Source organism: Staurois parvus, unplaced genomic scaffold (assembly GCF_062004578.1).
Source record: "Staurois parvus isolate SC_StPar_1 unplaced genomic scaffold, SC_StPar_1.0 ptg000172l, whole genome shotgun sequence".
In the NCBI taxonomy this organism is placed as follows: Eukaryota; Metazoa; Chordata; class Amphibia; order Anura; family Ranidae; genus Staurois; species Staurois parvus.
In genome coordinates, this window is record NW_028317968.1 from 8067400 (window position 1) to 8092500 (window position 25101).

Sequence of the window (25101 nt, forward strand, 5' to 3'; positions counted from 1 at the left end):
ATTTTCTACGAGAACAGTCCCTATTCCTTTAGTAAATCATCCCCACTATTTCAAGCTGGTGCCGTGGATCAGCAAAGGTTAAAAGGTGGACGAGTGCCATCATGGGAGGGTTACACAAACCCTGTTCCTGTCATTAATTTTCTACAGGAATTTGGTTCATCCTTTCCCCCTTAGCTAGCAGGGCTGCATTTAATTGTCCTGTTGTCAGCCAGAAATATCTATAATGCCTATAAGGATCTCTGCTTTGTATCTCTTGCAGTGACATTGTCTGACAGGTTTCTGAGAAAACCCATACAACATTAATAACACAGGCTAGCTGATATGTCAGTGCAAGCTCTAAGGGAGTTGGGCTAAGTTTTTGCAATACTGATGTTCACTATATCACCCTCTGCTTTAACTCAGAAGACAGAGGCATTTCTTCTGTGGAAACTGAAGGGAAAGGTGTAAAATGTGGAAATAATTAGGCTCAGGGAGATCCAGTTGTATCCAGACAGGCCATGTCTTGACAATCAGACAGGAGCTTCCTCTATAGATAAAACTGGAGATTCAGCATCACCATCTTCTATCTGGGAAACCTGTACTGTCTCAGGACTTGTCAAAGCCACAAAACTGATTTAGTGAATTTTCCATTTTTGGGGTTTTAAATCAAAAAGCAGGTTGTGTGGAATAAATGAAGCGTGCCTTTTCGCTTTGTAATAAGGTCCCCACTTGGGAAAGGCTGGGAAGGAGAAGAAAGTGGTGAGGACACCTGTATTTCTTCCAAGACTATAATGTGTGTGATGATTGCTGGGAGAACATGTCCTGTTCCCTCCACCATAGGGACAATGCACAGAGCATGATTCATGAGCACTCACACTGCACCCCCAGGAGAGCAGCAATACTGACGATTTATAGACCTTCTGTACACCATTAGAAATTCAGGAGAAAAAAGCCAGATCACAATGTAAGCAACTGTGATCAGAACCTACATATATCACCCAGCAGCTGCACCTTTCTTCCCATCCATCGTCTGATGTATGGCTGGATACGATGAAAGAGCCTCGTACAATTATAGGATGGTTGTGGAAACTAACATCATTTACTGGCAATGGAAGTTTCCAATTAAAAGTTTCAGGGTACAACATAATTAGTGCTAATTAAAAGATGGAAAACATGAAGATCATTTATTATGAGATAAGTGCTCAGGAAATGTCTAAATATTACAGAGGATGAGCACAGCTTAGGAGTTTGCAGAAGATGTGTACTGGCCTGAAATCTAGTTTATGTTTAAAGTATATCTAAAGCATTTTTGTCTGAAGTATGAAGGGTGACTCCACTCATACTTTTTTTTTTTTTCATTGGACAATTTTTCCTTTACTTTTTGTCCTGTGGATACTGCAGGAAGTAAAGGAAATATTCTCTTTGGCTGTATTTAGAACAAGTGTCCCTACTGGAAGAGTCAAGGGGATCACCAATATAAGTTTTAATGAATGGCATGTGCCTGATGAAGGGGTCCTGCGAGACTCTGAAACGTTGCCTTGCTGTAACTATGTGATCATTTATTAAAACTTTTGGACCCATATTGGTGATCCTCGGTGTGCTGGTGACATTCTCCCTTGCTGATTCTGTTCGGTTCCAGCTGATGGTCGCTGCAGCACCCACTTATACACACAGCCATTTTTAACGTAGGAATGTGTACATTGGGATTGTACACTTGCCTACTGGGAGAGTTCTATTGGGAGAGTATTCTATTGGGAGAGTCCTACTGGAAGAGTACTATTCTTGTTCATATTACAACTCTACATTTTGGGTTTTTCCTTGACAGTGACCACCAGGACAATTAGAGGAAGGAAATCTAATGAGGACACAGACAGTAATAAAAACCTGACAGGGGTTCTAATCCTTCACCACTCTCTCCAAAACTGGACACCAAGAAAAGTTTTGGTGTTTGGAGAACTTTTAGGGCTGGTTAACACCATAGAAATGCAGTCCAGATGCGTTCCAGATGCATTTCCACATGCGCGTTTTTGGTGTGTTCCGGTGCATTTTTGAGAGGTTCTGGTGCGTTTTTGATGCATTCCAGTTAATTTTTACCCCTATCTTCTTCTTAAATTTAAATCGTGACGTGTGTTCCAGTGCATTTTTACTGCGTTCCAGTACAGTTCTGTGCAGGAAAAATGTAGCCTGATCTACTTTTTTTTCTGCAACCGGAATGCACTGGAACTGTAAGTACTGATGTGAACTATCACATTGACAACCATATAACCTACTTTCTGTGCATTTTGGATGCAGAAAAAAAGCAACGGAAACGCATGGAATATGAACTAGCCCTTAATGTAATACAGTTAATTGAAGGCTGAATTCTTTAATGTAATACAGTACACTGAAGCCTGTTCTTTCTGAAAGGAAGACTTGTCTGTGTGAGTGTGATCTAATAAAGGCTGGTCACTTTGCACAATGAGTATTCATGATCTAAGCAAATAAGGGGAAGCTATGTTAACCTCCCTGGCGGTATTCCCGAGTGTAGCTCGGGGTAAAGTTTCAGTACCACAAGCGGTAACCCAGAGCTACACTCGGGAATACCTTGCAGCGCTGCTCCGCGACCCCTCGATCACTTACCTTGTCCTGCGCTCCCGCGATGTCCCTCCTGCAGTGTCCCCGGCAATGTAATCCGGCCGATGCCAGCATCTGTCTTCTGGGTTCCGTCCTCTGCAAGCGTCGGGACGTACAGGGGACGGAACGGCAGGAAATTTGAAAAAGACAAAAAGTGACATTCACAAAAATCACTAAAATCACATAGTAAAACATTACTGTATCAAACCATTTCACATACATTTTGTCCCTAGTGCTTTGTCCTGTGCCCTGCCTGCATTTTTACCATTCTTTCTGCCTGGAAACTTAGAAAAGTCCATGGCATCCAAAAAGCGTCCCTTTAGGTCAAAAGCGGTTTTAGATCAGCTAGAGAACAACGATAGTAAATCAGAACCACTTGCAGAATTGAGTGATAATGATTCGTGGGGAAATTCGTCATCAGACACTGAAAATGATTTTGCAACTTTGCTCAGTGATGTGCGAACTTGGCACTATATTTCAAATTTCAGTGTTTTTGGTTTGATTATATTATTGAATTAAATTTATTATTATTATATTATTATTTTTTATGATTATTTATTAAATTATAATTTATGATTTTGTGTTTCAAGGACCCGGGATGTTTACTAGACTCTTGTTCGGACAGATTTCAGTGAGTTATTCCTAAGAATTACAGGTCTACAATATAAAACACCAAATTTCCATGCAAAATAATGGTACCGCTTTCAGCACCAAAAATCTGAAATAATCATACCGCCAGGGAGATTCATTTCCATTATTCGAGGATGTGCAAACACATATCCTGTTGTTAATATTATTATTATTACTACTATTACTAGCATTATTTATAATAATAATATAAGTATTATTATTACTACTACTACTAATTTTCTTTTCTTTTTTTTCAAATCTTTATCCATTCACTTTATTATATATAGTAATTATTATTATTATATTATTATACATGATTTATATAGCAGCAACAGTCTGCGCAGTGCTTACAAAATGAAGGTAGACAATACAGTTACAATACATTTTGTACAAGAGGAAACAGAGGGCCCTGCTCGTTAGAGCTTACAATCTATTATAACTATTATTATTTTTATTATTACTACTATTATTAATATTTATAAGTAATATTAGAAGTATTATTATTATTATTTATTTATAATTAATAACATAAGTATTATTATTATTACTACTATTACTCTTATTATTCATAATTAATATATGTATGTAAAGTGCTGCGTAAAATTGACAGCAGTATGTAAGTACTTGAAATAAATAGTTAGTATTATTATTACTACTACAACTCTTATTTTCATCATTATTATTATTATTATTATTATTATTATTAATAATAATAATATAAGTATTATTAAAATTAACAATTATAATTTAATTATTATTAACATTATAATTATAGAATGCTTATTTTGCAAAAGTATATGTGCACTTGGTTTTAGGGATATGAATATAGCTATAAGTAATCATAGCTTCATCATATCCCTAAAACCTAGTACACATACACTTTGCAAAATAAGCATTCTTTTATTATTTAGTAACTCCACTTCGAAAATTGGAAAGTAATAATGCACCCTACCAGACTAGTGATGTACATACAGGGGGATTTTATACACATATTCATCTTACACTTGTACATTGAAGAAGCAGTCATACACAGCTGTGAAATAATTAGTACATGGATTCATCCAAAAATAAATCCCCCTGTCATGCTTCCTATGTACAATAAAATTGCCTTTGTGCCATGGCAGCAGTGTCAGTTTGTGATTAGTTCTTTATTTATTTTTATAATATGGAGCATGGGGTAGTAGCTGTTGGTTGTTGCTATACTACAAGATTGGTAAATAGCATTATGATGAGATCAGTGTCAGAGCTCTTGTGGTCATGATGGAGATGTATAGCATTACACAAATCCTAGTTGTAAAACTCTGACATGTTGCATAATCATGCAAGGCCTGGCTCTATATCGAGTTTATTTGAGTGTCTATTCACAGGATTGATTTTTATTAAGAAGCAGCGTAAATCTACAGACGTTTGGTGTATAGGATTGCACCATGTGACTTCCTACTCTGTGGAGAGATAATCTGCATATGCTCGGGCATGATATTCCCCAACACCAGTTGGGGCTTGTAGTTCCATAGCTCCAGCTGGGCCTTGTAATTCTATAACACCAGTTGGTGCTATGGAGCTACAAGCCCTTGCTGGTATCATAGAACTGGTGGTGCTATGGAACTAGAAGCCCTTGCTGGTATCATAGAACTGGTGGTGCTATGGAGCTAGAAGCCCTTGCTGGTATCACAGAACTGGTGGTGCTTTGGAACTAAAAGCCCCAGCTGGAATCATAGAACTGGTGGTGCTATGGAACTAGAAGCCCTTGCTGGTATCATAGAATTGGTGGAGCTATGGAACTAGAAGCCCTTGCTGGTATCATAGAACTGGTGGTGCTATGGAACTAGAAGTCCTTTGCTGGTATCATAAAACTGGTGGTGCTATGGAGCTAGAAGCCCTTGCTGGTATCATAGAACCCGTGGTGTTATGGAACTAGAAGCCCTTGCTGCTATCATAGAACTGGTGGTGCTTTGGAACTAGAAGTCCTTGCTGGTATCATAGAACTGGTGGTGCTATGGAACTAGAAGCCCTATCTCGTATCATAGAACTGGTGGTGCTATGGAACTAGAATCATAGAATTGGTGGAGCTATGGAACTAGAAGCCATTGCTGGTATCATAGAACTGGTGGTGCTATGGAACTAGAAGTCCTTGCTGGTATCATAAAACTGGTGGTGCTATGGAGCTAGAAGCCCTTGCTGGTATCATAGAACTGGTGGTGCTATGGAACTAGAAGCCCTTGCTGGTATCATAGAACTGGTGGTGCTTTGGAACTAGAAGCCCCAGCTGGTATCATAGAACTGGTGGTGCTATGGAACTAGAAGCCCTTGCTGGTATCATAGAACTGGTGGTGCTATGGAGCTAGAAGCCCTTGCTGGCATCACAGAACTGGTGGTGCTTTGGAACTAAAGGCCCCAGCTGGAATCATAGAACTGGTGGTGCTATGGAACTAGAAGCCCTTGCTGGTATCATAGAATTGGTGGAGCTATGGAACTAGAAGCCCTTGCTGGTATCATAGAACTGGTGGTGCTATGGAACTAGAAGTCCTTTGCTGGTATCATAAAACTGGTGGTGCTATGGAGCTAGAAGCCCTTGCTGGTATCATAGAACTGGTGGTGCTATGGAACTAGAAGCCCTTGCTGCTATCATAGAACTGGTGGTGCTTTGGAACTAGAAGTCCTTGCTGGTATCATAGAACTGGTGGTGCTATGGAACTAGAAGCCCTATCTCGTATCATAGAACTGGTGGTGCTATGGAACTAGAATCATAGAATTGGTGGAGCTATGGAACTAGAAGCCCTTGCTGGTATCATAGAACTGGTGCTATGGAACTAGAAGTCCTTGCTGGTATCATAAAACTGGTGGTGCTATGGAGCTAGAAGCCCTTGCTGGTATCATAGAACTGGTGGTGCTATGGAACTAGAGGCCCTTGCTGGTATCATAGAACTGGTGGTGCTTTGGAACTAGAAGCCCCAGCTGGTATCATAGAACTGGTGGTGCTATGGAACTAGAAGCCCTTGCTGGTATCATAGAACTGGTGGTGCTATGGAAGTAGAAGCCCCAACTGGTGTCATAGAAATAGTGGTGCTATGGAACTAGAAGCCCCAGCTGGTATCTTAGAACTGGTGGTGCTATGGTAGTAGAAGCCCCAGCTGGTATCATAGAACTGGTGGTGCTATGGTACTAGAAGCCCCAGCTCGTATCATAGAACTGGTGGTGCTATGGTAGTAGAAGCCCCAGCTGGTATCATAGAACTGGTGGTGCTATGGTACTAGAAGCCCTTGCTGGTATCATAGAACTGGTGGTGCTATGGTACTAGCAGCCCTTGCTGGTATCATAGAAATGGTGATGCTATGGAACTACAAGCCTCAGCCGATGCTATGGAATTACAAGCCTCAGCTGGAGCTATGGAAGTACAAGCCTCAGCTGGCATTTTGGAAAGTCAGGCCTCAGCTGGTGCTATTGAGCTACAATCCTCAGCTGGTGCTATGGAGGTTTGTAGCTCCATAGCAAAAGCTGGGGCTTGTAGTTCCATAGCATCAACTGAGGCTTGTAGCTCCATAGCAAAAGCTGGGGCTTGTAGTTCCATAGCAAAAGCTGTAGCTTGTAGTTCCATAGCATCAGCTGAGGCTTGTAGTTCCATAGCAAAAGCTGTAGCTTGTCGTTCCATAGCATCAGCTGGGGCTTGTAGTTCTATAGCATCAGCTGAGGCTTGTAGCTAAATAGCAAAAGCCGGGGCTTGTAGTTCCATAGCAAAAGCTGTAGCTTGTAGCTCCATAGCATCAGCTGGGGCTTGTAGTTCTATAGCATCAGCTGAGGCTTGTAGCTCCATAGCAAAAGCCGGGGCTTGTAGTTCCATAGCAAAAGCTGTAGCTTGTAGTTCCAAAGCAAAAGCCGGGGCTTGTAGTTCCACAGCACCATCTGGGACTTGCAGTTCCATAGCATCAGTTGGGGCTGGCAGTTCCATAGCACCAGCTGGGGCTTGTAGTTCTATATCACCAGCTAAAGCATGTAGCTCTATATTACCAGCTGGGACTTGTAGTTCCATAACACCAGAAGGACCGCCTCTTGTGAAAATTGCCAACCTTGCAGTGTTATCAGACAAAGATGGGCATTATATGCTTAATACATGGGCCTCATCAAAGGCAGGAGACAAAGACAGGCATACAAAGGTAGTAGTGTTTATAACGCAGGTCCCTTACCTGCACCATTGTCTGATAGACAGCTGTCCTCTATTATGAATTGTATCAGAAGGAAAGTACAGACTTTATCTGCAGTCAGTGGCCCGAGACTGGCTAATAGAAGCCATTCAGTGGTGTGCACCTGTCTGTCCAGCTGCAGGAAGCTGCTCCCTCTGGCCAGGGGCTATAGACTTCACTGACCGGGGCCAGGAAATTGCAGCTTCCTCCCTGTCATTTTCTCCTTGTCTTCTCTCATCTCAAAGGGAGCAGCCAGGGACAACCTAAAAAGAGGAAAGGCAAAAGATGAGTGCTGTGGACCCTGTATGTGAACTCCATTCATCATGAATAGCCAAGTGATTTACTAAAACCGGAGAACTCAGAAACTGGTGCTGCTGTGCATGGCAGCCAATCAGCCTCTAGCTTCAGCTTGTTCAATTAACTGTTGGCAATAAAACCTGGAAGCTGATTGGTTTCTATGCAGCGCTGAACCAGATTTTGCACTCTCCAGATTTAGTAAATAACCACCAATGTGTCTAGGAACAAAAAAAAAAAAAATCATATTTTTCTGCTTACTAATTCTTTGTAAATCACTGGTTTTTGCTTTTAGTTTTCTTCTTTATTTACCTGGTGATCCTGCCAGTAATATATGTCCTGTCTCTGGGTGGCTATGCTCATTCACTGTACTGTATCAATCGAGGAGCAGCATTGTCACCCCGGGACAAGACTAGAGAGTACCTCCCTCTAGTCCAATTTCTATTATATAGGGTTGAGTTGTTTTGTAGTTCACAGAAGCTATCTGGGAAGCTCATTGGAGATTCCAGTTCAGTCCATAGGAAAGGATACTAGACTTCTATCCTGATTAATAGAATTTTTTTCTGTACTTACAAAAAATATTCAAAGCCTGCAAAAAAAAAGAACATTAATGCAGCCACCACCTCTAAGGAATGGTACACTATTTTACATTTTTGTTCTTGGGTTTGGATAGCCTTTAAAAATATAAAATACAATTTTATATAGATACACCTTTATATAGATACAACTTAATATAGATCCACTTTTGTATGGATGCAATTTTATGTACATACATTTTTGTATGGACACAATATTATATAGATAAACTTTTATATAGATACATTTTATATGGACACAGTACTATACAGTATTATACAATTTTATATAGATACACCTTTATATAGATGCAACTTAATATAGACTCACTTTTGTATGGATACAATTTTATACAGATACAATTTTATGTACATACATTTTTTGCATGGACACAATATTATCTAGGTATACTTTTAGTTAGGGTACATTTTATAGGGACACAGTATTATATAGATACACTTTTATATAGATACATTTTGTATGGATACAATATTATATATATATATATATACATTTTTATATAAATATATTTTGTAGGGATACAATATTATAAAGGTATATTTTGTAGGGATACAATATTATATACATTTTTATATAAATACATTTTGTATGGATAAATCAATATATAAATACAATTTTATATAAATACATTTTGTATGGATACTATATTATATAGATACACTTTTATATAAATACATTTTGTATGGATACAATAATATATATATATATATATATATATATATATATATATATATATACAATTTTATAAAAATACATTATGTATGGATACAATGTAATATATATGTATTTTGTGTGGATACAACAATATAAAAATACAATTTGATATAAATACATTTTGTATGGATACAACATCATATAAATACAATTTTATACAAATACATTATATATGGATACAATATTATATAAATATCTTTTGTGTGGATACAGTAATATAACAATACAATTTTATATAAATTCATTTTGTATGGATACAATATTATACAGATACACTTTTATATAAATTCACTTTGTATGGATACAATAATATATATATATATATATATATAATTTTATATAAATACATTTTGCATAGATACAATATTGTATAGATACACTTTTATATAAATACATTTTGTATGGATACAATCAGGGGTAGACTGACCGTTTGGAAACTCAGGCACTAAAGCATATAAATAAGCGAGCACCTTCCAAAATAGCAGCAGCTGTACACCAAAGGCACCATATAAGACCTTCCAAAAAACAGTAATATACAAAAAGGTGCAGCGCTAAAACACAAATAGACAAAAGTGTATATACATGTACAAACTCATGCAAAAGTATAAGGTGACATTGTGCATACAGATATACGCCACTATATTGTGGCTAATAGGACGTGAGGAAGGATTGTTATATCCAAAGGTAAGTCCAGCGTGAGGATGTGAACAAGATCTCAACCGATCTATGGCTCTCCAGACGACACAGACTGAGTGCACGGTGAAACAATGGGGGTACAGATTACGCACTCACCAGATGCGCAACCTTTGTGCGCTTTTCTATAACATAGAGACCTCCAATCCCTCAACTAGGGTCTGGTCAGATCTGGTCAGGTCCCCTTCTTTATCCAACACCTTGCGATCGGCCTTCTCCTTAGATGATCACCACTCTCCAAATAAACCTGGCTCCCGCAGGAGCTCAGAAAAAAACAAAGGAGGCCAATAGTGCAATATGTCTACGGGTGTATTTATTCCCACATATAGACAAAGAGTACAATGTATGGAGTAAAATAGAATAGAAGTACTGACCCGATATAAAGTTGCCGCCGGGACCCCTCGTGGTGCCGGCGGTATTAGCGTCAAACAGCTGCAGCCTGATGCTGACGTGTTTCGAGCGACAGCTCTTAGTCAAAGGGTTTTTGGCTATCAAAAAGGGTTTTTGGACTGCCATTTTGCCACATGTAGAACCATGTGTCTTGCTTGCCATGTTTGGGGGGGCCATTAAGAATGAATGGCAATGCAAGCATGACACGCATTTTTTGCACGCTTTGTGTAGCGATGCATTCAGATTAGTAAGGCTACATGTACCTGGGTGCATTTGCCCATGCAGCATAAAGACACTGTGTACTAGATGTCCTAGAGCTGTGTACAACCGCCCACAGACATAACAAAGGTAAAGGTGGCTGAATGCAGCTATGTATCAGTCTTTGTGTTAAGGAATGCACCTGCACAGACGTAATAGACAGACGCAGGTGTGTTTGGTGCATTTCCTCTGTATGCATGTGCATATCTATATGTGGCTGTACCTAGTGCTAGGACAATTGGGACACCAGAAATATGTAATGTCTTTATGCTGCAAGGGCAAATGTGCCCATGTGCATGTAGCCTAAAAAGAATCACATTTTATTTTTACATTTCAGTGCAGTCATTGATACATACACTCGTGTATGCACTAGTACATATGAGCATATACAAGTACAGTTGCAAGAAAAAGTATGTGTTCAGCAGACTGTGTTCTTCTATTGTTGTGACTTAGATGACGTTCAGAGCACATTTTATGCCCAATTCATGCAAAACTCCACGTAATCCCAAGGGGTTCACATACTTTTTCTTGCAACTGTATATTGAAATGCTGGCAGCTAGAAGAGAATGAAGAATTTTATGCGTGTACACATGAAGACTTTTTGGAACTTATTTTGCTTTTTTTTTTCCACATAGGATCATTCTGTCAGCCTCTGCCAGCAAAATCTTGTGTACAAACACCGATAAATTATTATGCCCCTGTGCAAGAGGACTTACTCAACATTATTATTATTATTATTACACAGGATTTATATAGCGCCAACAGTTTGTGCAGCACTTTACAGAATGAAGGGAGACATTACAGTTACAATACAATTTGGTACAAGAGGAAACAGAGGGCCCTGCTCCTTAGAGCTTACAATCTAGGAAACATTAGATCATGTTCACATTGCAAAGAGAGAAAAAGGTGAAGCTAAGCGAAAATTCACTGTGAAAATTGAACATGGTTTGCTCCGTTGGCCTCTTGCACACTGCTAAAAATGCAATGTTGTAGGTACACAGACATTCTTTTTATTTTTGTAAATGCAGACCATTGTTTTCAATGAACACACAGGCACATAAACATGTGCTGTGTAAAAAAGAAACTACAGAAATTTGCATTGCTGGTCAGCATTCTTACGTATATATATATATATATATATATATATATATATATGCACATACAACACACTCCTCAAATTAGAAGATTTTTTTATGCGCTTGTACGCATACACATGAATATGTACATGTGCTAGGCGTCCCATCCTTGAGTTTTTACTGCCAATAATGTCTGATGTTCATACAGTACCCCCAACCTACACAGAGAAGCATTGTGACCAGGATACAACTTGGATAGAAACAGTACAATTTAGTTACAATTATTTTCTAAGCAGATACAAGAACAAAAAAAACCACACAAAAAGTATGCTTGAGATGGTTGTAGCCGTATTAGTGTACTTCATCAAAAACAATTCAGTACTGTCCATGATACTTTTTTTATTTGCACTAACATCCACAATATTTGAGTACAAGCTGTCAGAGTGTACCCCTTTCTTCAAAGTTCAAGCAAGAATACCCAACAGTACTGATTGGACCTTGAAGAAGGGGGTTCATGCCAAAAACGTGTCCTGAAAATTTGGATGTTAGTGCAAATAAAAAAAGTATGGATGACAGTACTCGATTGTTTTTTGTTGTTTTCCATTTTTATTTTTGTGTCTTTTTTTTGTGTACAAATGAATGATTGAATAAGTCTTAGATATTTAGTGATCCTAGAATCAGCTTAAATTGACTAGGACAGAGCCATCAGTCAGCCTGGACCTTGCACTGCACACCATACACATGGATATGCTTGCGATATTCCTCTGACAATCCAATCGATGTGAATGTAATCCAACAATTTGCTGGAACCTAAACAGATTTGTAGCTGAGTTGAGCCTGATGAAACGGCTGAAGTAAGAGCAGAGAAGAAAAGTTCTGCTGTATATAGATAAGAGGGTATACACACAGCTCCCATCTGTCTTTCATTTCCTCCATTGATCAAATGAGATGCCTAGCCTCAGGTTGGCAGATTGAAGTCTGATAAATCGCTTCCACTAAATATCTTTCCGAATCTATCAAACGATTTAGCTCTAAAAATGATAGTATTATTATGGATGGTACTATTATGTTTTATTATTTATTGTTATTGTTGTTGTTGTTGTTGTCATGGTGTTATTGTCAGTTGTATTTTGTAGCTGGTAGCATTACACAGAGGGGATGGGGGGAGCCTTTTGCCTGCTGTGGAATTTAGTCTACAGGGATAACATGGAAGTCAGTTAATCCAAAGGGAAGGAAATGGAAAGTGATTTGAAATAAACCTGAGAGTGACCCCGCGGTGAAATCTTACACCTGTATCTATTTTACCTGATTGTTTTTTCTGGGGAAATCAGATTGGCAGCCTCCCCATCTGGAAGTGCTTTCATCTCGTGTACTTTCCGGACGGTCGTCAGACAAGGGGTTAAATTCATCAAGTTCATCTTTTCCTGATTATAAGGAGTGGAGAGGAGAGGAAAGGGAGGAGAGCAGTGAAGTAGAGAGGTGAGGAGAGAAGTTCAGTAGAGAAGAGAGACGAGAAGAGGAGAGGAAAGAAGTGGAGTAGAGAGGAGAGGAGAGAAGTGGGGTAGAGAGAAGAGAAGTGGAGAGGAGAGGTGAGAAGTGGAGTAGAAAAGAGAGGAGAGGAGAAAAGTGGAGTAGAGAGTAGAGAAGTGGAGAAGAGAAGAGAGGAGAGAAGAGGAGAGAAGTGGAGTAGAGAAGAGAGGAGAGAAGTGGGTTAGAGAGGAGAGAAGTGGAGAGGAGAGAAGTGGAGAGGCGAAGAGAGGAGAGGTGAGAAGTGGAGCAGAAAGAAGAGGAGAGGAGAAAAGTGGAGTAGAGAGTAGAGAAGTGGAGAAGTGGAGTAAAGAAGAGAGGAGAGAAGAGAAGAGAAGTGGAGTAGAGAGGAGAGAAGTGGAGAGGAGAGGTGAGAAGTGGAGTCGAGAGGAGAGAAGTGGAGAGGAGAGGCGAGAAGTGGAGTAGAGAGGAGAGAAGTGGAGTAGAGGAGAGAGGAGAGAAGTGGAGAGGAGAGAAGTGGAGTAGAGAAAAGAGGAGAGCAGGTGGCAGGAGAGGAGAGAAGAGAAGTGGAGTAGAGAAGAGAGGAGAGAAGTGGAGCGGAGAGGAGAGAAGTGGAGTGGAGAGGAGAAGAGAGGAGAGGTGAGAAGTGGAGAGGAGAAGAGAGAAGAAGAAAGGAGTAGAGAGAAGTGGAGAGGAGTGGAAAGGAAAGGAGAGGAGTGCCTTGTATAAGAGATCCTCAATCACCTCCACTTCACCTGTTTCTTTAACTGAGGGCTGTGCAGAAAACCAGGACCAGTGATTAGATCCCAGTCCAGGACACAGAGATTTACTGATAAGCACTGAGATTTCTTTAATCAAAGCCACTAATGAGCCTAGTCCGGGCCCCCTTGGAATATGGCTGGAACCGGAGAGCCTAAAGCTGACCATACACTATACAGTCTGATTGTACAATCACCCTTACATCTACCATCAACTATGTGGTAAAAGAGCCAGCAGTAGTGATTGAGCAAAAAAAAAAATAACCCAACAGGCTGCTGGTACTGATCGACATCAGTACCACCAGCCTGCCCATAAATGGATCAAATTTTGGCTGGTTCCTGCTGAACTGGCCACATTTCAATCCTTTTTTGGCCAGCATCAGATCTATCATCAGATATGTAGTATAAGGACCTGCCTGGTTTGGTGCTAATCAAATAGATTATTTAGGTTTGTCCTCATACTCAGGGGCGGACTGACAACTCATGGGGCCCCCGGGCAATAGGGGATTATGGGGCCCCCGGGTCCTCGCCCACACCCAAAAAAGCCTATGAAAAAGCCAATGAACAGTACCAGGGGCATCTCATGGGGCCCCCTACTGACCCCAGGCCCTCGGGCACTGCCCGAGTGCTCGAATGGTCAGTCCACCCCTGCTCATACTAGAGAGTTTTGGTAAATCCAAAGCTGGCCACACACTATACAATCTGGTGGTACAATCTGCTTTAGATCTATCATCAGCTGTGTAGTAGAAGGGCCTGTCTAGGTTGGTGCTAATCAAATAGATTGTTTAGATTTGTCCTCATAGTGCATCATTTTAGCAAATCTAAGGCTGAATCAAATTGAATCAAATCAGGAAGGCCATTGCACTGCATAGCTGATGGTAGGTATAAAGCAGATTGTACAATCAGACTGTACAGTGTACGGTCAGCTTAACAGTTTTTTGCACGATTTGGTGATTTTGCATGAATTCAATCATATTCAACCTTAGATTGTACGCCCCTTGAGGGTTAGGGACTGATGTGAATATACAATATATCTCTTCTCTGTCTGCATAAAGGTGACCATACTCTGTACAATCTGATTGTACAAGCTCCTTTAGATCTACTACGAACCAGAGGCGGACTGACCATTTGGAAACTCAGGCACTGCCCGAGGGCCCGGGGTCAGTAGGGGGCCCCATGAGATGCCCCTGGTACCTTTCTCATAGCCTTTTTTGAGTTTGGGCAAGGACACAGGGGCTCCATGATCCCCTATTGCCCGGGGGCCCCATGAGTTGTCAGTCCGCTCCTGCTACGAACTATGTAGTGTAAGGGCCTGTTTGATTTGATACAAATGCAATGCATTGTTTAGGTTTGTCCTTCTATTTCTTAGTTTTTGTAAAGCCTACTACACACGATCAGAAAATCGTACAAAAAATACCACTTTCAAAGCGACCGTATGATAATCTGATCGTTAGCACACAGCTTTCATCCAAATTTCTTCAAAGGGACAAGCACAAAAATGTTTTTTTGTACAATACCAATTCATTCAATTGTTGTTTAATCAGCACTGTTTTCATCTGAAAATACAATACAAATACATTACAGTACATGACATCACTTCCGAATTTTTATTCTGTCCTGCAAGAATTTTTGTAACTTGAGTAACCTTTTTATTATCGATATGAGACTAGCATGCAAAAAAAAAAAAAGTGACAATCATTCGTCCAATATTGTCATTGAGTGTACAGAGCTTAAGTCTAAAGTAGATTGTACAATCAAATTGTAGAGTGTATGGCCAGCTTAATGGTAGCCATACACACTTTAATTTGATTATTTGATCAATGTGTGATTTGATCAAAACAATCAGCAAACAATTTATTAGCCATGACTTCCCCTCCAATCAAATGAGGGCCGGTTCATGCTAGTCCAATCGTGGTCCTCTTGCCTGTACGATTCCTGTGCATTCCCGTTATGTGGTTTTGCAGCCTGTTCATTTGAATGGACTTCAAATTGTACTGCAACGCACAAAATGTAGTGCATATGCCTCTTTTGAAAAACATGCCGCACCAAATCACAAGGTACTACTACCATGCAATCTGGTGCCTGCAAATGGACTATTTGTGATCTGAATTTGGGGTGCCATTAAAGTGTTACTAAACCCAGGACCAGGGGCGAACTGACCATTTGGAAACTCGGGCAGTGCCCGAGGGCCTGGAATCAGTAGGGGGCCCCATGAAATGCCCCTGGTACCTTTTTTATAGGCTTTTTTGAGTGTGGGCAAGGACATGGGGGGCCCAATGATCCCCTATTACTTGGGGGCCCGATGAGTTGTCAGTCCGCCCCTGCTCAGGAACCTGCATTCACTATATCTGGTCTCCCACAGTACACAGAACATGGAAGTGCAATTATTTTAGTAAATATAAATTGATAAATACCTTTTCTCATCAGCATTATATAGCAGTCTTGTGACTTCTATCAGTGTCCAGCAGAGCACTGGTTAAAGCTTGTAGAAGGAGTTTTCTTTCTGCTCTAGGTGGTCCCCTTACCTCTGTCTGGACAGTGCTGATTGGCCCTGTGCTGATCACATGCACCCTCCCAAGGAAAAAAAAACTTTCTAGCAATACGCACCAAACTGAGCATGTGCAGCTTGCCCCCAAGGCTCTGTTCTATCAGGAGATGGATTAGGAACAGTAGAAGAAGGGGAGGATCAGAAAAAACAGGAACAAACAGCCTTTTCAAACAAATCGGAGGATTAACCCCTTAGGTTCCACAGTGAGTATAACAAGTATGCTGTACTGCATATTATTATTATTATTATACAGGATTTATATAGCGCCAACAGTTTGCTCAACACTTTACAATATACTGGGAGACAATACAGCAACGATACAGTTCAATACAAGAGGGTTAGGAGGGCCCTGCTCCTTGGAGCTTACAATCTAAGAGCTTATACAGACTGATCTTACTATTTGGAGTTTAATAACACTTTAACAATGTATGGGCGCCCGTAGCGGATCACAAAGGCAGTGCGTTTTGTATGCGGTGCGGTAAACGCACACAGAATGTGCCTTTCCCAAACAGCATTCTGGTGTGAACTGGCCCTTGGACCAATTGATTTTTTTTTGTACCATCAGATTGTATAATGTATGGCCAGCTTAACCTGGATACTGTGCCATCCTTTTTTATTTGCGTGTGTGTGTGTTGGACAAGAAGGAGAGGTCAAACACAGGAGCAAAAGAAAGAAAAGCTGTCAACGGTTCTGAGGGCGGCACAAAGGTGGCAGCTCTTTGCAGCCTTGTATCTTCCATGAAGACACAACCTGTGTGTTTGTACAGAATGATCCCCAGGCGCCCTCCAAGCCATCCTCACCACCTTGTACAAACACAAGAGATAGTTACACCTGACCTCAACCCTCCATCTGCAAGACTTAACAGGACTGGCTCTCCATCCAAACCCTAATCCCAGCTAAGAGACACTGACAACATTCTATTTTTAATTAAATATTAGCTTTTCTTAATCCCCTTTATTTAAAGGATGAGGTTGCAGTAAATACAAAGCTTGCTTTAATGCACTCCCAATCTCCCCCAGGATTGTATATACATGTCCAGCCTGATCACAAGTAGTGTGTTTGTGTGTGGCCCTCAGTGTTTGATAAATATTTTCTTCTACATACAGAGAAGCCTCCGCATCGAAAATACACAGCCAGCAGATTTACGCTTTAAAAATGGCCTTTTTTTTCCAGAGTCCTAGTACATGTGTTCAATTCCAGATAAGTGCACATTTCCATTGCAATCTTTGCATTCGGTGTGTGCTTCCACATGCGTTTATTATGTGTTTTCGATGCATTTGCGGTTTGTTTTTGGGCATTAATAATTTGTATTTCCACTAAGTTGCATTTACATGCATTTGCTTTCTGGTGAATTCACATGCTGTACTTTTTTAAGCACAAATGAAAGCATTGCAATAGTGTAAACCAGGGGTCTCCAAATTTTCAAAACAAAGGGCCAGTTTACTGTCCTTTAGTCTTTAGGGGGGCCGGATGATGGCCAACGAAAATACAAAATGTCCCAGCATCAGCGGGAGTAAACAATCCCCTATCATTGTGTGACAGTGGGAGGAACTGTGCTTCATCATTGGTGTCATTGGGAAGTATTGTGCCCCTTCATTGGTGTCATTTGACCCCATTGTTGGGGTCATTGGGGGGAACTATGCCCCATCATGTATCTCATTGGTAGGAATTTGCCCATCATTGGTGTCATTGGGAAGTATTGTGCCCCTTCATCGGTGTCATTGGACCCCATTGTTGGGGTCATTGGGGGGAACTATGCCCCATCATGTATCTCATTGGTAGGAATTTGCCCATCATTGGTGTCATTGGGAAGTATTGTGCCCCTTCATCGGTGTCATTGGACCCCATTGTTGGGGTCATTGGGGGGAACTATGCCCCATCATGTATCTCATTGGTAGGAATTTGCCCATCATTGGTGTCATTGGGAAGTATTGTGCCCCTTCATCGGTGTCATTGGACCCCATTGTTGGGGTCATTGGGGGGGAACTATGCCCCATCATTTATCTCATTGGTAGGAATTTGCCCATCATTGGTGTCATTAGGAGGAATTATGCCTTTCCTTTGTGTCAGTGAATTAAATAGTGTTCCAAGGGCTAGATAAAAGCAAGCAAAGGGCCGCATTTGGCCCCCAGAGATCAAAGCAGCCCATAGATAATGCAATTTTCTTTCCCGCCAATAAGGATGGAAGGAAAAAATATTGCTTGATTCCCCCATAAACAAAGTCAGTGTAGACGGAGGAATCCCCCACCGCAGTGCTGTTGTGTTCTGCCAGCAGGGAGCCTTCCCCAACAGCAGAACATTAATATCATTTTTGGTGGCTGTAACCACCAGCAGTGATCACATGAAAGAAATCTGACAGGCTGGTTGTACTGAAGTTGATCGATGGATCGATTTCAGTACAACCAGCCTGCTCATAGATGGATCGATTCTTGGTCAGTCCCTGCTGAAGCGGCCAAGATTCAGTCCATCTATGGCCGGCATTAAAGTGACACTAAATTAAAAAAAAGACAAGACAAAACAAAAACAAACATGTCTATACTTGCCTGCTCTGTGCAACGATTTTGCACAGAGCAGCCCGATCCTCCCCCGCTGGCACTCCTGGTTCCTCCTCCTCAAGCAGTGCCCCCAGGGAAAGTGGCTTTCCCTTGGGGCACTACTGCGTGCTCGTCCCTGCGCCTCTGCTCTATGTGTCAATAAGACACAAAGCCATGCCCTCCCATTCTCCGCTCTCTCCTCATTGGTCAATGGGCTCCCGTTGCTGCCAATGAGGAAAATGAGCCCCCAGACAGCAGAGGCTGTTGAGAACATTGCTGGATCAGAGGGGGCTCAGGTAAGGATTGGGGGACCCGCTGCACACAGAAGGTTTTCCACCTTCATGCATAGAATAGATAAAGGTAAAAAACCTTCAGCCTTCAAAACCACTTTAACCTCCTCATGCTGACAGTATGCAAACATGCGACCTGTTGTCGGCTGGGCCTTGACACTGAGCGGCTGCATATTTGCGTACCATTTGTAAACAAACATGCTGAGAGCTCGCATCCTGCACGCTCCCAGCATATGTGTTAGCGTCCCACAGAAAGGTCCCGATCTCTCCTTGCGATCGGGACCTTGCCGATCATGTGACTGCTGTGACAGCCAATCACGGAGGTCACATGACCCTAAAACCTGCCTCACTTCCCGGTGTCAGAAACCTCTTAAAGGGCCAGGAGCGTGAAGGGGTTAAGCTGGCCATGCACTGTTCAGCTTTTTTTTTGTTCAGTCAGTTGGTTTACCGAAAAAGACTGTTTCCTCCAACCACACATTCGAAGTCTCCCGCTGTCGGAATACTCAGATCAGCACTGCAGCCATTGGCTACAGCTGCTGATTGAGCAGCTTTTATCTTACAGGGTGGTTGAACAGATGTCAGTCAGCAGATCGTTCAATTTCAGTTCTGTTCAACTGTGGTCACACATGAATCGAAATCAGCCAGGTCCCTTCCAAAGCAGTCGAATTTTGTTCCATGTATGGCCCGATTAAAGGGTAACTAAACGCAAAATCTTCTTTCGTTTTGGACAGAGTAAAGCCTGGTACACACAATGAGAACATTGGACAAATGATCATCTGGTTTTTTTTTGGGGGGGGGGTTCATGCTAATCTCACATCGAAAATAAAGACGTCACTAAAGTTAGGAAAATTCTCCTATGACAGATTATAACTTCGGAAATGTTGTATTGTCTTCTAATGTATTCTTTCGTTTCTGAGCATGTGTGGTCTTGCTTTTCCGATTCTTTTTCGATAAATATTGTACTGAATAAATGAAAATTCTTTGATCTTGTATCGTACGAGAAAAATGTTTGTGTTAGTCCCTTTGAATAATTTCAGATGAAAGCTGTGTACTAACGAAAAGATTATTGTACAATCGCTTCGAAAGCGGTATTTTTCATTCGATTGTCTGACCGTGTGTACTAGGCTTAAGGGGGGATTGTAAGTCCCATCAGTTTTTTACATCTGTAACCCATTGGGGAGATTTTCCCTTCACCTCCTGTCCCATAGCCAAAAGAGGAAGTGAGGGGAAATCCCTCCAATGTGAGGGAAATCCAATATGTCACTAGCTTTACCAGGACAAGTGTCCCCATTGGAAGATTTTCCCCTCTATTACCGTTCTAGTGAGAGCCCAAATTTTTTCTTTATTTTTAACTCTCAGTGAAAACAATAATCAGGACAAATAGAGAGGGTGAATCTCCCTAACGGGGACACAGACAGCAAGAAAAACCAGACAGGGGTTCTAATCCCTCTGCACTCCATTAAAAACCAAAAAAAAAATTGATTTCAGTTATAATTTAGGCTCATTGAACTATATTTTCTTGTATATGCATTCATACTGCACTTAAAAATGTGTTTGGCTGTGTCTGGTATAAAGCGCTACAATAAATGATGGATTTCTTTTTCTTGATTTCTCCCGATAGCAATAGTCAACAATACAATCAACAGGCCACACACAGGGAAGTGGAATTCAATTGATACTTGGAAGATACGACCCTGAGTTATTGATCACATCTTTGTCTCCACCATGGTGGCCATACATGCTTCGATCAAGGGTTGATTTTTTTTTTCCCAATCGATCTCTTCTGATAGAAATAATCAATCTATTGTCAAAAAGCAGTTTGATTGATAGGCCACACACAAGGAAGTGGAATGCAGTTGATAGTTGGAAGATACAAATATAAGTTATTGGTCACATCTTTGTTTCCATCATGCAACCTCTTATGGTGACCATACATGCTTCGATCAATGAGCAATTTATTTTCCAATAGATCTCTTCTAATAGAAATAATCAATCTATGGTCAAAAATCTGTTTGATTGATAGGCCACACTCAGGGCAGTAAAATTCAATTGATAGTTGGAAGACACAACTATAAGTTATTGATCACATCTTCGTTTCCATCATGCAACCTCTTATGGTGACCATACATGCTTCGATCAATGAGCGATTTCTTTTCCAATAGATCTCTTCTGTTAGAAATAATCAATCTATGTTCAAAAACCTGTTTGGTTGATAGGTCACACTCAGAGCAGTATAATTCAATTGATAGTTGGAAGATACAACTATAAATTATTGATCACATTTTTGTTCACATCATGCAACCTCTTATGGTGGCCATATATGCTTTGATCAACGATTGATTTTTTTCCAATCGATCTCTTCTGATAGAAATAATCAATCTATGGTCAAAAAGCAGTTTGATTGATAGGCCACACACAGGGCAGTATAATTCAAATAATAGTTGGAAGATACTATTGCTAAGTTACTGATCACATCTTTGTTTCCATCATGCAACCTCTTATGGTGGCTTCGATCAATGAGCGATTTCTTTTCCAATCGATCTCTTCCGATAGAAATAATCAATCTATGGTCAAAAACCTGTTTGATTGATAGGCCACAATCAGAGCAGTATAATTTGATTGATAGTTGGAAGATACGACACTAAGTTATTGATCACATTATTAATATTATTATTATGCAGGATTTATATAGCGCCAACAGTTTGCTCAGCGCTTTACAATATAACAGGAGACAATACAGCAACAATACAGTTCAATACAAGAGGGTTAGGAGGGCCCTGCTCCTTGGAGCTTACAATCTAAGAGGGAGGGGCTAGTGATACAAAAAGGTAATAACTGTGAGGGATGGACTGGTAGGAGGAGTAGAATATTCCATTATTAGCTGAGAGCAGGATAGGCTTCCCTGAAGAGATAGGTTTTCAGAGATCGTGTAAAAGTGAGCAGAGTAGGCGATAGTCTGATAAATTGGGGTATAGAGTTCCAGAGGATGGGGGAAGCTTTGGAGAAGTCCTGGAGACGAGACCTGTTTGATTGATAGGCCACACTCAGAGCAGTATAATTCAATTGACAGTTGTTAGATACGACTCTAAGTTATTGATCACATCTTTGTTTCCATCATGCAACCTCTTATGGTAGCCATACATGCTTCAATCAACGATTGATTTTTTTTCCAATAGATCTCTTCCGATAGAAATAATCAATCTATGGTCAAAAACCTGTTTGATTGATAGGCCACACTCAGGGAAGTATGATTCAATTGATAGTTGGAAGATACGACTATTGACCACATCTTTGTTTCCACCATGCAAACTCTTCTGGTGACCATACATACTTTGATCAATGAGTGATTTATTTTCCGACCAATTTCTTCTGATAGAAATAATCAATCTATAGTCAAAAAGCGGTTTTATTGATAGGCCACACAAAGGGAAGTGGAATTCAGTTGATAGTTAGAAGATACAACCCTAAGTTATTGATCACATGTTTTATTTCCATCATGCAACCTTTTATAGTGTCCATACATGCTTTGATCAACGATCAATTTCTTTTCCAGTCTTTCTCTTTCAATAGAAATAATCAATCTATATTCAAAAATCTGTTTGAATAATAAGCCACACATGTGGAAGTGCATTTCGATCAATAGTTAAGATACAAATGTAGCTCGCAATTGTAAATCACCAATCGCATGTCTATTTTCACCACTCTGAAGAGATTGGTTGAAAAAGAATTCAATCATTTATTGAAGCATGTATGGCTACCAATAATCTGATCAATCAAAATGCCAAACTTATGGCTGAATCAGCTAAGTGCTGCCTATTAATGCAGAAAGACTGATAATTTTCCACTGTGGCCAATCAAGTTAGTTTGGTCAAATCTGATCTAAACCAAGTCTGAACCTATTAGAAGGGAAGTTATGGCTATTCTAACAGTTTCTGCGGCGATCATTTTGATTGACATGCACAGCGATCTGTTAATAATATTGAGCGTGTATGGCCATCATAAGGCTGATAACACACAGGCGATTTTCTTGCAGCGATTGTTTCAACGATTTGTTGCTAAGGAAAACATAACGATTTTCTATAGGATCAGCAACAGTGAAATTTTGAAAGCGATTTGTCGCTTAGCGATTGAGATTCATTTGCGTTTCGGCTTGCTGGCAAAATCGTTAACAACAATCGCTATTAATGCTTTTCTATGAAATGTTGCAGTAATCGCTTTGTTTTGCCAGTAGTCGCTGGAGGAAAGTGATTTGTAGCAGAATGCAACCCAATGGTGTAGCAAATCACCAGCAACTCTAGTAATTAAATCGCTACCTACAAATCGCTAAGTGAGAACAGCAGCAACTCTAGCAATTAAATCGCTAGCTACAAATCGCTCAGCGAGAACAGCAATTATAACGATTAAATCACTAGCTACAAATCGCTCTGCAACAACAACAGCAACTCTAACGATTACATCGCTAGCTACAAATCGCTCAGCGAGAACAGCAGCAACTCTAACAATTAAATCACTAGCTACAAATCGCTCAGCGAGAACAGAAGCAACTCTAACAATTAAATCGCTAGCTACAAATCGCTCAGTGAGAACAGCAGCAACTCTAACAATTAAATCGCTAGCTACAAATCGTTCAGCGAGAACAGCAATTATAACGATTAAATCACTAGCTACAAATCGCTCTGCAACAACAACAGCAACTCTAACGATTACATCGCTAGCTACAAATCGCTCAGCGAGAACAGCAGCAACTCTAACAATTAAATCGCTAGCTACAAATCGCTCAGCGAGAACAGCAGCAACTCTAACAATTAAATCGCTAGCTACAAATCGCTCTGCGAGAACAGCAGCAACTCTTAACAATTAAATCGCTAGCCACAAATTGCTCTGCGAGAACAACAGCAATTCTAACTATTAAATCGTTAGCTACAAATCGCTCAGCGAGAACAACAGCAACTCTAACGATTAAATCGCTAGCTACAAACCGCTCAGAAACAACAACAGCAACTCTAACGATTAATTCGCTAGCTACAAACCGCTCAGCGAGAACAGCGACTCTAACTATTACATAGCTAGCTACAAATCGCTCAGAAACAACAACTATACCGATTAAATCGCTAGCTACAAATCGCTCAGAAAAAACAACAGCAACTATACCGATTAAATCGCTAGCTACAAATCGCTCAGCAACAACAACAGCAACTCTAATGATTACATCGCTAGCTACAAATTGCTCAGCGAGAACAACAGCAATTCTAACTAATAAATCGCTGGCTAAAAATCGCTTAGAAACAGCAACAGCAACTATACCGATTAAATTGCTAGCTACAAATCGCTCAGCGAGAACAACAGCAATTGTAACTATTAAATCGCTAGCTACAAATCACTCAGAAACAGCAACAGCAACTATACCGATTAAATTGCTAGCTACAAATCGCTCAGAAACAGCAACAGCAACTATACTGATTAAATCGCTAGCTACAAATTGCTCAGAAACAGCAACTATACCGATTAAATCGCTAGCTACAAATCGCTCAGCAACAACAACAGCATCTCTCACGATTAAATTGCTAGCTACAAATCGCTCAGCAACAACAACAGCAACTCTAACGATTAAATTGCTAGCTACAAATCACACAGCAACAATAACAGCAACTCTAACGATTAAATCGCTAGCTACAAATCGCTCAGAAACAGCAACAGCAACTATACCGATTAAATCGCTAGCTACAAATCGCTCAGCAACAACAACAGCAACTCTAACGATTAAATCGCTAGCTACAAATCGCTCAGAAACAGCAACAGCAACTATACCGATTAAATCGCTAGCTACAAATCGCTCAGCAACAACAACAGCAACTCTAACGATTAAATTGCTAGCTACAAATCACACAGCAACAATAACTCTAACAATTAAATCGTTAGCTACAAATCGCTCAGCGAGAACAGCAGCAACTCTAACGATTAAATCACTAGCTACAAATCGCTCAGCAACAACAGCAACTCTAATGATTAAATCGCTAGCTACAGATCACTGTTAGTCACCAGCATTAGCGATCTGTAGCAA

The 25101-nt window shown here is 40.5% G+C and overlaps 1 long non-coding RNA gene across 2 annotated transcripts in view; it reads right to left on the reverse strand.

Annotated features, from left to right (window-relative positions):
* Positions 1–25101, reverse strand: part of LOC149462629 (uncharacterized) — a 72145-nt gene that overhangs the window by 32765 nt on the left and 14279 nt on the right. For both annotated transcript variants that reach the window (XR_016312628.1, XR_016312627.1), the window contains exon 3: positions 7404–7663. This is a non-coding gene — a long non-coding RNA (uncharacterized LOC149462629). The remainder of the gene's footprint in view (positions 1–7403; positions 7664–25101) is intronic.